General features: G+C 42.4%; 1 protein-coding gene across 1 annotated transcript in view; it reads right to left on the minus strand.

Moving 5' to 3' along the window:
- Positions 1 to 8,369: 8,369 nt before the first annotated feature.
- Positions 8,370 to 15,366, minus strand: part of BTC (betacellulin) — a 76,156-nt gene continuing 69,159 nt past the window's right edge. Inside the window, exon 6 of the mRNA XM_073637725.1 lies at positions 8,370 to 14,966. The gene's annotated coding sequence lies outside the window, so the exon portion shown is untranslated. The remainder of the gene's footprint in view (positions 14,967 to 15,366) is intronic.

Consider the following 15,366-nt stretch of genomic DNA (forward strand, 5'->3'; position numbering starts at 1 on the left):
AAATTTCTGCAGCATTTCTGCATCTCCCTGGCAGAAAAAACGCATGCAGATTGACCATGCAGATTGTGCATGCGTTTTTCCTGCAGAATACATGCGGACTGACAAGCACTTTCCAGGTGATTTTAGCATCACTTGGAAAGTGCTTGACAACTAGGTCACACTATATAAATCCATGCAAACGGCATGGATTTATACAGTGTGACCATAAAAATAAAAAAATAAAGCTATACTCACCCCCGATCCCCCGTCGCGTGAGCTGTCGCGCTCCTTCCTGGTTCCTTCCTGGCTTGCCGGCATCTCGCGAGACAGCCTGCGGTCACATGACCGCGACGTCATCTCAGGTCCTGGAAGATAAGCGCTGCAGGGGCCGCCGGACAGGTGAATATAAACTTTATTTTTTATTTTATTCTTTTTTTCACAGGTACAATGGTACCCAGGTCTGGATGAGAGTCGTCTCTCCTCCAGAACTGGGTACCATCCGCACATTGAAACGCATATTATCCGTTTGTACAAATGTACAGACACGGATTCTATGCGTCTCAATGCAAGTCAATGGCGGCGCTTCCGCAAAATTAATGAACATGCTGCGGATTTATGAGCGCTGCGGAAAAATCCGCAGCATGTGCATTGACATTGCAGAATGCCATTGGGGACCATGGGGTGCGGATTACCATGCGTTTTTGATGCGTTTCCGCTGTGGAAATTCCGCAGCGGAAACGCATGAAAAACGCATCGTGTGCACGCAGCCTCATGGTTCAACGTTTTACTTTACTGGAGATACAACGATGGTTTCTTACATTCCCCAAAAAAACAAGCAAGTCATTCTGATGAACACGATGCCCCAAGACAATGAGGAAAGTAGTCGAGATGACAAAAAGCCGCAGATGATATTAGATCATAATTCCCCCCAAGGGGCAGTTGATGCATGATATCAACTAATAGCTATGTACACAAGCAAACGTAAAACCAATCGCTGGCCAGTGGTTTTATTTTACAACATTCTTGATGTATCTGCCTACAATGCATGTTTTATGTCATGAAATAAACCCTGATTGGAACGCCAATAAACTGCATAAACAATGACTCTTTCTGGAAGAATTAGGAAAGTCACTTGTTATGCCATCTATTATTAAAAAGAAAAGTAAAACCCCGAAGTGAAGGAGCAGCAGCCATAGTAAAGCGTATCCAGCAGCATACTCAACAACACGAACCCACGGCCTCCACTAACACTGGAAAAAGCCAAGAAAAGGAAGATGCAACATGTAAAGCACATGTGAGTTATTTCTGTGCAGAGTGTAAGAATGCCTGAATATAGCAATAAGTGAACCTGTACAACCCTTTGCTTTACTTTCTTTAGAAAACTGAAGTTTTATTTTTTTTTTCATTTGTTTTTGACCAACCATGTTCACATACAGTTAAACAATTCAACTGGTATTCAAATAATCTGCTTAGAGTAGCTAAATGTCAAAATTAACAGACTTTAATAGATCCGGTCATATTGACCAGAACAGTACAAGAGTATAGCAAATACGAACAGAACAGCAGGGTTAAATATTATCTGATTATCATCATGAATATTCATTAAAGGGAATCTGTCACCCCCTGGGACGTAACTGACCTATTAATATGGGCATACAGGTGATAGAAATGTAAATCTATTCATACCTATAGGCCTCATATTAATAGTTTTGATGTTTTGAAATCTTATATTATGACTTTATGGTAATGATGGCTCAAGGCCCCGGGCCCATAAGGAATCCCTACCTCCTCTATTTATTATCATAGTACCCCTTTCCCCTGCATATCAGTGTATTTTTGCAGCGCTGTAATCTCGCGCCTGTGCATTGAAATCTCTCCATGATCCTCCCTCCCTCCCACAACTCTCCATGACTCCCCCACGTATTCCCTGGACTATGCAATTATTAATAATAAAAAAAATCCGACGACATCCAACTTGGTCCCACGTCTTCTACCTATTTTTTCACAGGCGTGAGTGTGTATGCATTTTTTTCTTTTAACTTACTGGATTAGTAATGAGTTTTCCATTAATAACCTATGGGCTTGATGTCAGGTGACATTACAAAGCTGATATCAACCAAAAAACAATTACCCCGATTGCCATTGCACCAGGGCAATCGGGTAGAGCTGAGGTTAAGCACCAGAATTGCCACATCTAATGGATGTGCCATTTCTGGGGCGGCTGAGGGCTGGTGTTATTAGTCTGGGAGGGGGACAATATCCATGGCCCCTTTCCAAACTATTAAGATCAACCCGCAGCTGTCTGTTTAGCCTTTGCTGGTTATTAAAAATAGGGTGGACCCCACGTCATATTTTGGGGGGTCCCCCTTTTTTATAACCAGCAAAGGCTACGCAGACAGCTGTGAGCTGATATTAATAGACAGGGAACCTTTATGGATATTGGCCCCTTCCCAGAATAATAACACCAGCCCCCAGTTGTCTGCTTTCTCTCGGCTGGGTATTAAAAATAGGGGCGACCCCATGTATTTTTTTTCATTTATTTATTTATTTAGTAACAAGTACCGTAAAATACACACGCAATGTAACCTTAGTTTACAGCCACATGGCAGCTCGAGTGCTGGACTGATGAGTGTCAGAGTGCTAAGTGCCAGACTCGCAGTCGCTCATTAGTCTGGCTGCCCTTGTGTGAACTGAGGTGGCATCAGTAAGGTCACCTCAGTTCATAGCGGCTGGTTCTCAAGCTGCATAGTACGAGTGCCATATTCATGGAGCTTCCCAGGCTAATAATATCAGCTCACAGATGACTGTTGTTAGAGAGGGAGGACCAGACTACACAGTAAGACAGCTGTCAAAGGGGAACGTATAGACTTCACAGTCTGCTATTATACTTGGGGGTGGGTGCAGAATACACAGCCGAATGGCTGTTATTAGGCAAAATCCAGAATACACAGCCAGACTGCTATTAAAGGGGGAGGTCGACACGTCACAGACAAGCAGATGATAAAGGGGCAGGTCCAGACTATAAAATCAGCCTGTGATACAATACTGGTGGAGCATGGCTTGAATCCAAAGGTTGGAGGAGCACAAATGGGGCACTGCAAGTGGTACTTGAAGTTCTTGGAAGTAGCAAAAGGAATAGTAGGAACAATCCTACTAGAGGAGTGGGAACAGTCTGGATAAGACAATTCTCAGTAACTGGAGACTAGAACTAGACTAAAGGTTAGACAAAATACTCAAACTATAAGTGAGAGTTCCTTGTGGCTTTAATTAGGCCCAAACAGAAAGCAAGATAGCTTCCACATGTTCTTTCTAAAGGGAGATTGCAGAAACACAATAGCAGTCTCCAGTGGTAAGGAGTGGAAATGCATCTCAATTTATCAAAGTGAATAATAGCAGCCGCTAGTGTTCAATTCGCAGAAGAGCAACAAGAATCCTGACAGCCTGGTGAGGCGAGGTCCAGACTACACAGTCAACTACCTTTGTAAGGGATTTGGCTATTTATTGACTTATTATAGCATTATTTCATTTTACTAATGCTAATGATTTTTAAGGTAATTCTTCATATATATTGAGCTATACAACTGCTATATAGACATCTAATTAGCATCAATATTATGTCAAGTGAAGAAGACCTGCAATATGAGTAGGTTTCAGGCAAGAATTTTTGCCAGTTCCTCTATGACTTTCATGTGACACCTACTAAATGATTACCGTATTTTTCGGACTATAAGACGCACAGGACCATAAGACGCACCTAGGTTTTAGAGGAGGAAAATAAAAAAAAAAATGTAAAGCATAAAATGTGGTCATGATGCACTTTTAAGGGGGAGGGGGTCTTCTGCTGACACTGGTATAGGGATAATATCCCCCAATTCTGACAATATCCCCTATCCTGGTATATATCCCCCCCCCTTACTTTTATACGTGGTCCCCATCCCCATCCTGGTATGCCAGGCATCCCTCCATCCTAGTATGCATGGAACCCCTCCTTCCTGGTATGCATGGCACCCCTCATCCCTATCCTGGTATGCATGGCACCCCTAATCCCTATCCTGGTATGCATGGCACCCCTAATCCCTATCCTGGTATGCATGGCACCCCTAATCCCTATCCTGGTATGCATGGCACCCCTAATCCCTATCCTGGTATGCATGGCACCCCTAATCCCTATCCTGATATGCATGGCACCCCTAATCCCCATCCTGGTATGCATGGCACCCCTCATCCCCATCCTGGTATGCAAGGCACCCCTCATCCCTGTCCTGGTATGCATGACACCCCTCATACCCGTCCTGGTATGCATGGCGCCCCTAATCCCCATCCTGGTATGTATGGCACCCCTAATCCCCATCCTGATATGCATGGCACCCCTCATCCCTATCATGGTATGCATGGCACCCCTCATCCCTGTCCTGGTATGTATGGCAGGTTTTAGAGGAGGAAAATAAAAAAAAATTTAAAGCATAAAATGTGTTCATGATGCACTTTTAAGGGGGAGGGGGTCTTCTGCTGACACTGGTATAGGGATAATATCGCCCAATTCTGACAATATCCCCTATCCTGGTATATATCCCCCCCCCCTTCCTTTTATACGTGGTCCCCATCCCCATCCTGGTATGCCTGGCATCCCTCCATCCTAGTATGCATGGAACCCCTCCATCCTGGTATGCATGGCACCCCTCATCCCTATCCTGGTATGCATGGCACCCCTAATCCCTATCCTGGTATGCATGGCACCCCTAATCCCTATCCTGGTATGCATGGCACCCCTAATCCCTATCCTGGTATGCATGGCACCCCTAATCCCCATCCTGGTATGCATGGCACGCCTCATCCCCAACCTGGTATGCATGGCACCCCTCATCCCTGTCCTGGTATGCATGGCACCCCTCATCCCTGTCCTGGTATGCATGGCACCCCTCATACCCGTCCTGGTATGCATGGCGCCCCTAATCCCCATCCTGGTATGTATGGCACCCCTCATCCCTGTCCTGGTATGTATGGCACCCCTAATCCCTATCCTGGTATGCATGGCACCCCTCATCCCTATCATGGTATGCATGGCACCCCTAATCCCTATCCTGGTATGCATGGCACCCCTCATCCTTATCCTGGTATGTATGGCCCCCTCATCTTTATCTTGTTATGCATGGCCCCCTCATCTTTATCCTGTTATGTATGGCCCCATCAGCGTTACCCTGGTATGTATGGCCCCCTCATCCTTATCCTAGTATGCATGGTCCCCCTAATCCCCATCAGGCTGCACATAAAAAAAAATAAACACTCATACTCACCTTTCTTCTCTCCTCCAGCGCTGTGTCCTGTCTGCCTGCACTGACGTCACTGCCATGCGCGGCTCACAAGGAGAGATCAGCTGCCGGAAGTCACTGCTCCCCACGCCGGAACTGTGTGCGCGGGGAGCAGTGACTTCACTCTCCTTCATAGCCGGCACACAGTGTAGCTGCGCTGCGGCTCCTGCTGCTGCCGGGCTATTGCGTGTGCCCGCTTATTAAAGGGCATGAATATTCACCCCCTCCCCACACCCATGGGCGTGGAGAGAGGTTGAATATTCATGCCCTTTAACAGCGGGCACAGGCGATTCCGGCAGCAGCAGCAGCTGCAGCGTGGCTACACTGTGTGCTGCTATTAAGGAGCATGAATATTCAGTGCTCCCCACGCCCCATGGGTGTGGGGAGCAGTGAATATTCATTTTCTTTAGCAGCGGGGACAGTGTAGGCTGCAGTGGGCGGCTGCTGCTTCCTGTGCCCCGCTCCTCCACCGCTACCGCTCCCCCCACACCCCATATATATACACCCCCCCCCCCAACATTCGGACTATAAGACCCACCCCACATTCTCCTCCAAAATTTTGGAGGAAAAAAGTGCGTCTTATAGTCCGAAAAATACAGTAGTCAGGGCAATTTGAAAGCAACATCATAAGTCTAAGAAAATAATTTGAGGAATGTCAAGCATGAAGCAGAGTATAATGTATAATCATACCAATCACTGTTGTACAGAATATAAAAAGACTTACACGTTTTCACTTTTTAATATATAACTAATAACAGAAATGTCCTAAAAGAGGTTATATGAGGTTAGAATTTTTTTTTTTCCAAAAACCGCACCCCTCAGGATATGTTAAAGGAGTGTCCTTTGGTTTGAACAATGCCATTGTGCAAAACCACATAGTGGTGCACCTAGGGGGAGGGTCCTACGAATCAGATCATCACCCTAAACAACCTTCTGGTTTTCACTCCTTTATTTTTTTATTACGTGATGTACTGCTGACATATTAAATTGTATCTGCATCCTTAAAAATATGGATACAATTCAATGTAGTAGCAGTGTTATAGGATGCTGCTAATGGCATTGCATCCTCTCTATGATGACGCCAACATAATTCTGTGGTCAACTGGTGGGAGAATACCTAGAAGATAGCACAGCAAAAGAACATCAGATGCCAGGGGGTTCTTTTTTCACTTCTTTAATTCAAGGGGGCATAGTGGCTTATTTTATAGAGGTGGGGGACATAGTGGCTTATTTTATACAGGTGGGGGCATAGTGGCTTATTTTATACAGGTGGGGGCATAGTGGCTTATTTTATAGAGGTGGGGACATAGTGGCTTATTTTTATACAGGTGGGGGATATAGAGGCTTATTTTTACACAGGTGGGGGCATAGTGGCTTATTTTATTAAGGTGGGGGATATAGAGGCTTATGTTTATACAGGTGGGGGCATAGTGGCTTATTTTATACAGGTGGGGGCATAGTGGCTTATTTTTATACAGGTGGGGGCACAGTGGCTTATTTTATTAAGGTGGGGGATATAGAGGCTTGTTTATACAGGTGGGGGCATAGTGGCTTATTTTATACAGGTGGGGGCATAGTGGCTTATTTTATACAGGTGGGGGCATAGTGGCTTATTTTATACAGGTGGGGGCATAGTGGCTTATTTTATACAGGTGGGGGCATAGTGGCTTATTTTATACAGGTGGGGGCATAGTGGCTTATTTTATACAGGTGGGGGCATAGTGGCTTATTTTATTAAAGTGGGGGATATAGAGGCTTATGTTTATACAGGTGGGGGGCATATTGGTTTATTTTTAAATAGGTGAGGGGATAGTGGCTTATTTTTATACAAGTGGGGGGCACAGTGGCTTATTTTATACAGGGGGGGCATAGTTGCTTACATACAACATGAGCCCCCCCCCCTCATACCGTATGAGCTTCACACAATCCCCTCCAATCCCTTATTCCATACACATGAACCCAAAAAACAAAACAACACATATTCACCTTGCTCCTGTTCCTTCGGTGCTCTGTCTCTGCTCTCTCAGATGGACTGACTCTCCGCAGTCACAGCTGACGTGATGAAATGACGTCATCGTGACTGCTGGCTTACACGCTGATTGATGGAAGATGGAGCCAGCAGCGCCATCCTCCACCAATGTATTCACCACTGTCGGCATCCAGAGGATGTGGAGAGTATTGACAGCGAGCGGAGTCGGAAGATGGACGGGGGGCAGGCACATTGAGGTCCATGGGCCACTGTTTCAGCCCTTTATCTGCCTCGGTCCACGGACTGGAACAGCCAGCGGGTTGGATGTGGCCTGTACTTTGCCCAGGTCTGACTTACAATCATAATAATTTATTATGGTTTTCCAATGTGTCCGTAAAAAAATATTGTCTGTCTGTGGTTTATTGATAAGCTGTCCAGAAAAAATAAAAATTCAAGTTGGCAATGCTGCTGGGACCCCACCGATCCTGAGGATAAGCGTTTCAGAGCTGTCATAGTGCTCATCCCCTTAGCTGTTATCAAGTATATGAATCCTGCTGTAGTTCCTTCCACAGGAGTCCAGAAAAATTACCAAGGGAATGTAGCACTGAAGCAGTACAGTGGCCTCTTCATTCTCAGGATTTTTGTTAGATGCCTATAGAATATAAAGTCATAGATTCTCATCCTTTAACATTCCATATAAGATTGGAATAACCCATTACCCATACTTTGCAATGTTATCATTAAAGGCCCACATTTGACATAAAAAAACACTGCTTGTAAAGGGGTTATCCCATAAAGATAACCCCTTCCCATATGTCCCTCTATGAGCCAGTGTAGAACTGATAAATACTATTGATTCCAACTCTAATGTACCTGGCCCACTTATGTAATGCATGACCACAACTCCAAAATGAAATAACACCTGAATCATGGCATGAAATTAATAAGGCAATACATTTTTTTGCATTATTCTTCAGTACAATCGTTTTGTTTTTTAATTGGAATTCTTCAATGTATATCATCATGTTTACCACCAGGTGGCACTATGTTACCAAGTTTTTTAGTATGACGACGCATGCAGCAAATGAAAAACACAGTGAGTCCAATATTACTTTTATTAATAAAACATTTATTAAAATACTTTAGTTTTCATCTACAAAAATAGTTCATGATGATACAACAATAACTACAGGAGTGATCGCATCAAGAGTATACACCTCCATATATGTTGTTAATAATTATTCTGATATAATCGGAGACTTCTTGAAAATGTGACGAAAAGGTAGAAAACTAAAGATATGTGTAAAGGTGATGCGTGATCAATAGTTAAGGAAGCAATCTGTGACCTCTTCTAAAATATTTCTCAAGTACATGGTCCTGTCAGATCCCGGTCACTTTTGGCCAGAAACATGGAAGTCTCTTTTGTGCATACAAAGTAATACAAAGAGGGTAGTGGATTTTTGGATTTGTCTGTTTTAGAAAACCCCTTGTTAGAGCCCTGATGAGGCTCTAAGTAAAAAGATGCATTGAATTGTACTTATTCCATAGTACATTGGGGGCTACCAGCAGCTCAACCACCTGAAATCACCATAAGAAGGGGACACATCTTTTTGGGCAGGAATTAAGCAGATGCAATGTCGCCCTACACTAATTGATGATACAAAATATTCATTGAATCTAATTGCCAGCAGGCACTTTGGCTGTTATTATGGCACGGATGAGGGCCACTAGACGGTCATGTTGTAAAAGTATTTAATAAATATGGTGCTGATGTCAACAGGTATTTCAATTTCCCCACATAGTGTGTGCTGAAGAATGTTTCAGTTTAGTTGCAATGTCTGTAGTGATCAGGGGCAAATACCCCAAAACACGTCTTTGCAAATTCAGTTTCTGCTTCAGCTTCTTTAATGGGTCCATATTGACTTTTAGGATTGCTACCTCCACTAGGTGGCACTAGAGTTCCTGTCCTTTTCCTCTCTGAAGTAGCTTTGTTCAAACAAATACAGATGGCAATGGCACCATCTACAGGTCATTTCAGGTAAAGCACAATAATGAAATACTGTAGGAACTTGGGACATTTGAACGTTCACTCTAACATATTCTGGACAAACACATTAACATACAATAAGATCCATTTTTCTAATCTTCATTATATAACTACTTGCATTTTACAGAGTTAATCTCATTTTTAGGGTCTACAAATGGGCAGACAGATAACAGCCATATGTTTATATTATACACAGATGGCGATGTCTGGAGCAACTGTGGGTCTTCTGACTTTAATTCAACAGCTTCATATATGCCTATGAGGTAGAGATAGGCAGAAGGATTTGCAGGACTCCGGTCTATTAGACTCTGGCCGCTGGACGGAAGGCTCTGGTATCTCTTACCTTCTAGACTAGCCAGGCTGGCGTGACATCATCATTGCGGTAAGACGCACACATGACATCAAAAGCTGCACCAGAGATCCGGGAAGATAAGAGAATACAGAAGCCACCCATTCAGCGGGCAGAGACTACTGACCGGGCCGATGGATTAGAATCCCAGGAATCCCATCTCTACTATCAGGCTAACTTCGGAGATAAGAAGACCCATAGTCAGTCCACAAATCATGGTCTGAAGCATGAATGAAGAAATCAGGATTACAGAAATAAGGAGGCACAGGTATGTTGTTACTCCATTCTCTATGACATATAAAAAAGGGACAGTATACTTCCATGTGCAGCCACTTCTTCCAATCTGAGATTAGTGCAATTCCCAATAGATAAGTCACAACATTTCTAAGGTAGGAAAACCTATTTCATTTTCTGGCAGATATATCATTTCCATGTTATACAGTCAGACTACTTGAGAAGATTTCTGCCAGTGTTTCTGGCATAAGGCTGAACTGAAATATCATACTAATGGAAAACTGCCTGGTGCATGGGAAATTCTTTAATTTTTATATTTTAACAAATGAGCTGAATTGGGTCTAAACTAGGCTACATCTGTTTTCGTCAAAAGGGCCAGAGGTACAAGTCAGTACTTTTCCTGGAAGCATACCTGTAACGTGTCCATAGATGCTCTTGCTCCAGCATATGACTGTTATATGTTGGGCGCTATGCATCGGCATACTTTTTTCCCCACTGTATAGAGGAAGGTGTATTATCTTCTTATGTGTAGGGATGCCTTAAAATATTAGAGTTATACAATGGAAGCCTATGGCTGCCGAATGCATATATAGTGGGATACAACAGAGAAAATGAAGTTTGCTGGTATCCAATGTTGATGATGTTTTTTTTGGCATAGACATTTAATAACACTACAAATCCATTCACACAGTGGTCTCTTAAGATTTACTAGGTGCTACAATATCAGATATTCACCGATATAATATATAAAGCTTTCTTGGAAAGGTAGAGACCAAAACTAGGGGAGAACATTCCATAACTAGTGATGACAATGGATAGATATCGCATTCAAGCCTATGCCAGGCATTGTGTACTGACAATACACACTGTATGGCGAAGTGTAAGGCTTCTATCACTCCAACGAATGTGCTGAATCAATGAAAAATGGCACAGTATACCGTGCCTGCCACGTGAATACATGGCTAATATATACTGTTCATCCTAATATTTTATATACCGACCCCAAAAATGTACAGAATATTAATACGTGACTACTATACATAGATATGAAAACAATAAAATAGCATCTATGAATTATCATATCATTTCACATCAACGTGTGATACATTTTTATACAGTTGTAAAATGACCTTCCCTTTATTGCATTTTGGTAACAAGAAAGCAAGTGACAGCTAAGGCTAAGTACAGTTGTAATCAGAATTATTCAACCCCATCACAACAAGCATCTTTAATACTTAGTAGGGAACTTTTGGCTGTTATGACCTGTTGCAAACATGATTAATCATTAGACAACACCTTCGGATATCATTCCTGAGGGACAATAGCTCATCCCTCATGGGAAATGGACTCCAGTTCACTAATATTCTTGCATTATAACGAGAGTGGTCCAAAAAGGTATGAGAAGAGATCATTGTCTTGCATACAGAAGAAAGCGATGGCAGACAAATTGAATGTTCCTAGAGACACAGATGGAAGCAGAATTCACATGGTCGAAGTTAAAAGTACACTGGCTACGCTACCTGGTCGTGGCAGAAAGACAAACCTATCATCAGCTGTCACCAGAATTCTGAGAAGGCAGGTAGTCCAAAACCATTGTGTGACTGCAGAAGACCTACAGCTAGATTAAGTGGCAGCAGACACTGGGATTTCAGTTTGCACAGTAAGTAGCATACTAATTCAAACTCAAAGACGTACACTTCTACTGATCCAAAAGCAAAACAAAAGGTTGGCTCCAATGTGCTCCTAACTCTATAAATAAGCCACATATGTTTTGGGATTCTGTTCTGTAGAGAGATTAAACAAAACTGGAACTTTTCAGGCCCACAGATCTGCAGTACGATTGGAAGAGTAAGAATGAAGGAAGTGCTGAAAAGAACACCCTGCCTACAGTGAAGCATGGTGGTGTCTCGATGATGATTTGGGACTGCTTTGCTTATTCTAGCATCAGAAACCTGTAGCAAGTGGAGATAGAGAGAAACATGGATTCATTCAAGTATCAGGAAATCCTAGGCAAAAACATCATGCCTTGTGTAGGAAGCTGTAGCTTGAGCGTCATTGGACCTTACAACAAAACAATGAACCCAAGTATACCTCGATGTCCACCAAGGCTTAGTTTCTGAAAAATTCCTGGAAGATTCTGGAGTGGCCATCACAGCTTCCTTACTAGAACCCATAAAAAAAATTGCCCATTTGAAAGGCTGTTTGAAGCTGGTTGGCTATGCAACATGTTTGCAGCAGGTCAACGCAGCAAGAGGGGCTCTATTAAGTCCTTGACACTTGTCATGAAGGGTTTGTATAACTCTGTAAGTAGTGCTGAATTTGGAGAAACCACTTCTTATATCAGCTGTGTTGAGCAACTTAAAGAATAGGTTTTTATTTGCTTCTTGCAAACAGAAAGTTTGTAAATATTGCTAATAAACCTCATTTGCAATGGGGGTTGAATCATTTTGATTGTAACTAATTATGGAGATAGCACTATTATACAGTAACTGAGGACTAGGTATGTGGTACTTCACTATGGATGTCTATTTACAACTGAGTCTCGGCTAACTCCATGTTCACTAAATAGTAAAAAACTGCATTTTTAGTTAACCTCTAACATGTGTCTATTAGCAGCTATAGTTCGTTGATTGACTGTAAAAAGGTTCTGAACAAAATGAGAATTATTAATGCCAACCACAAGACGCTGGGTCATTGTCCACAAAATAGCAGGACCTCAACAGTTATATTCAGCACTGACATATTAATAAATTGCAAGATGCCCCAGACGGGGGATGGTAGATGACACGATTATAAGAGCATTTCAAGATGACTGTGCTTCCTATGAACCATAGGCAGCACCACTAGTCTAACGCTAAACCACCCCAATAGATCACACTGACCCCTATTGCTATCACATTAGCAGACATTAATCTTGAATGAAGTGCCGGATAGAGGAATGTGGCCTCAGCCACGTAAGCCGACAGATCCTTTCTATCTTTTGGCATCGTCTGTTCTGCTTTTGGAATTATTGATGTACTTATGGCACATTTGTAACAGTGAGATCATATGCTTGATACCAAGGCCAAATCCTCTCATTCATGGACAGCAATATTTTATCATCTGTCTTAGTCTTTGTCACAACTTTAATATGCAAATTGCCTCTTCAGAGAAAAAGAGGACTTGAACTCTATAGCGCCACCTATTGGAAGCAGCAATCCTACAAGTCACAATCAACCCTTTAACAAGTCGTGCAATATGACTTAGGATAAAAGCCAAATCAGAATCTCAATTTGCAGACACGGTGATTCGGGCTGTTGGCCCTCATCAGTGCAAAGTATGAGAACTGATTTGGCTAGATGAGAGGCTCTGGACTGAGGTCTAAGGGGTAACGTTTCTCCTTGTGGAGAGTGACACACCAGCTCTGGCACGTCAACTTTAACACTTTCATTATCCCTTTCGCAATAGCTACAATAGCAACATATACATAACTTGTGCAGTACCTTCTAAATATTACTAGCCAAATATAAAAATAAGGTATTGGTCAAAATATAATTGAATGTTATTAAAATATGTTTTCTATGTACACATTCCCATCGTTATTCTTCATTAGTCTTCTATCCCATGAGAAGAATTTAAAGGGTTATTCCCCGAATCGCCTTATTTTACACAAGTAAATGCATACGACTAAGCCTAACATGAAGATGCTTTCTTGTACCTTTTTATCTCCATCTGCCCCTCCTTGCATCCAGCTCCACTTAGCTGAATGGGTGGTACTACTCTTATCTGATAAAACTACATTTCCCAGCAGCACTTGCTTCTCCCCAATGCTGCAGATCCCTTCCCCCTCTCATATTTGCTCCTTACTAGCCCCACCTCTCTGAGTTATCATCAAGCTAATCTAAGTGTAGAATTCACCTTATGCGTCTGTGCACTCTCTTCTCCTGTATAGTATCCTGCTCTACCTGATCAATTTTATCCTCGGCCATCTACATCAGTATAGCTGCCGATGTGGTTTTACATCATTAGCTGGTTCTAGCAGAGCTCAACTGTCCTGCACTCCTCCACAACGGCAGTGCAGAGTTGAGATGTGATGTGAAACTGAAAATGCTGAATATTGATGCAGATGACAGAAGATAATCCACTGCCATATAGATCAACAATGCAGCAATTGGGGTTTCACATCACTCGTCTCTCAGCAGGCAACAATCAGATCTTAACTCATTTCAGTCCTTGTATATATCCCCATCCTGCAGTATATTTCTCCTTTCAACCCCTTGATACAGAGCACCATCCTGAAGTGTATCTCTCCATTCAATCCTTTTATAGAGTCCAATCCTGTAGTATATCTCTCCTTTCAGTTCCATTCTGCAATACATCACACTTTTCAGCCCCTGTATACAGAGCCCCATCCTGCAATACATTTCTTATCTCAGCCCTTCTGTATACAGCTCTATCCTGCAGTACATCGCTTCTTAGATACCGGCACACATGCACACCACGGCTTCCTGATTTGAGCGCTCTGCACTGTATTGAAGCTCCATTTTAGATACATCCCACAGCTCAGCTATGCTGGCAGGAAGCCAGCGGAGACAGGCTGCACTGTGCATGATCGACCAGGGCCACTTGAACTACAGGATTGTTCCAATGGCAACTGGCGGGTAAATAGATCCTAGAAGGGCATCCTTTTGGGGGGTGGGAATTTGCAAATAGGGACAAATCTAAAAATTAGCTACATTGGCACAACTGAATAAATATATATGTACATTATTATAAGATTACAATGTGATTTTGGGAATAACCCTTTAACTAATTCGATATATCCTAAGCCATTTTGTAATCTTAAAACTTGCTGTGGCATTTTCAGTACACGACAATCTATCTGATCGATGAGTAGGCTTGGTAATACTGCATCAGAAGACTGCAGAAAATACTGAAAACAGATTGCATGGTGTCAAATGGTACACAACAGTGGTGCTACAGTTCCAATGTTTTCAACGTGCTGTCTGATTTTCTTCATCGTTACCCAGTGGGTCAGCTTATTCTTTTCGGTAACAGCAGCATGAAACCTGCCTGCAGGTAGTGTAGCTTCATTGTAACCTATGTAAACACATAAAATCAGTTATTAACTAGTAAGGAAAAATGGAAATTCATTTTATCTGACTCATGATGTGAATATTGCCATCTGCTCCATGCTTATACTATGTATCGGTATGTAAATATGTTTTTTAACCTCTTAACAACCCAGGATTTTTTTGTTTTTACACTTTTACTTTTTCCTCCCCTTCTTCCAAGATCCATAACTATTTTATTTTTCCATCAACATAGCTGTATGAGGACTTATTGATTGTGGGATACCTTTTAGTTTTGAACGACATTATTCATTTTATCATTTAATGAAAACCCGGAATTTTATTCCTAATGCGAGAAAAATTTGTGTCAACATTTTCTGGACGTCTTTTTTATTTTCCGTCGAAGGAGATGAGTGAAGGCTTGCTTT

This window comes from Phyllobates terribilis, unplaced genomic scaffold (genome assembly GCF_046119375.1).
Source record: "Phyllobates terribilis strain yellow unplaced genomic scaffold, ASM4611937v1 Scaffold_1__5_contigs__length_1240528914, whole genome shotgun sequence".
Taxonomy (NCBI): Eukaryota; Metazoa; Chordata; class Amphibia; order Anura; family Dendrobatidae; genus Phyllobates; species Phyllobates terribilis.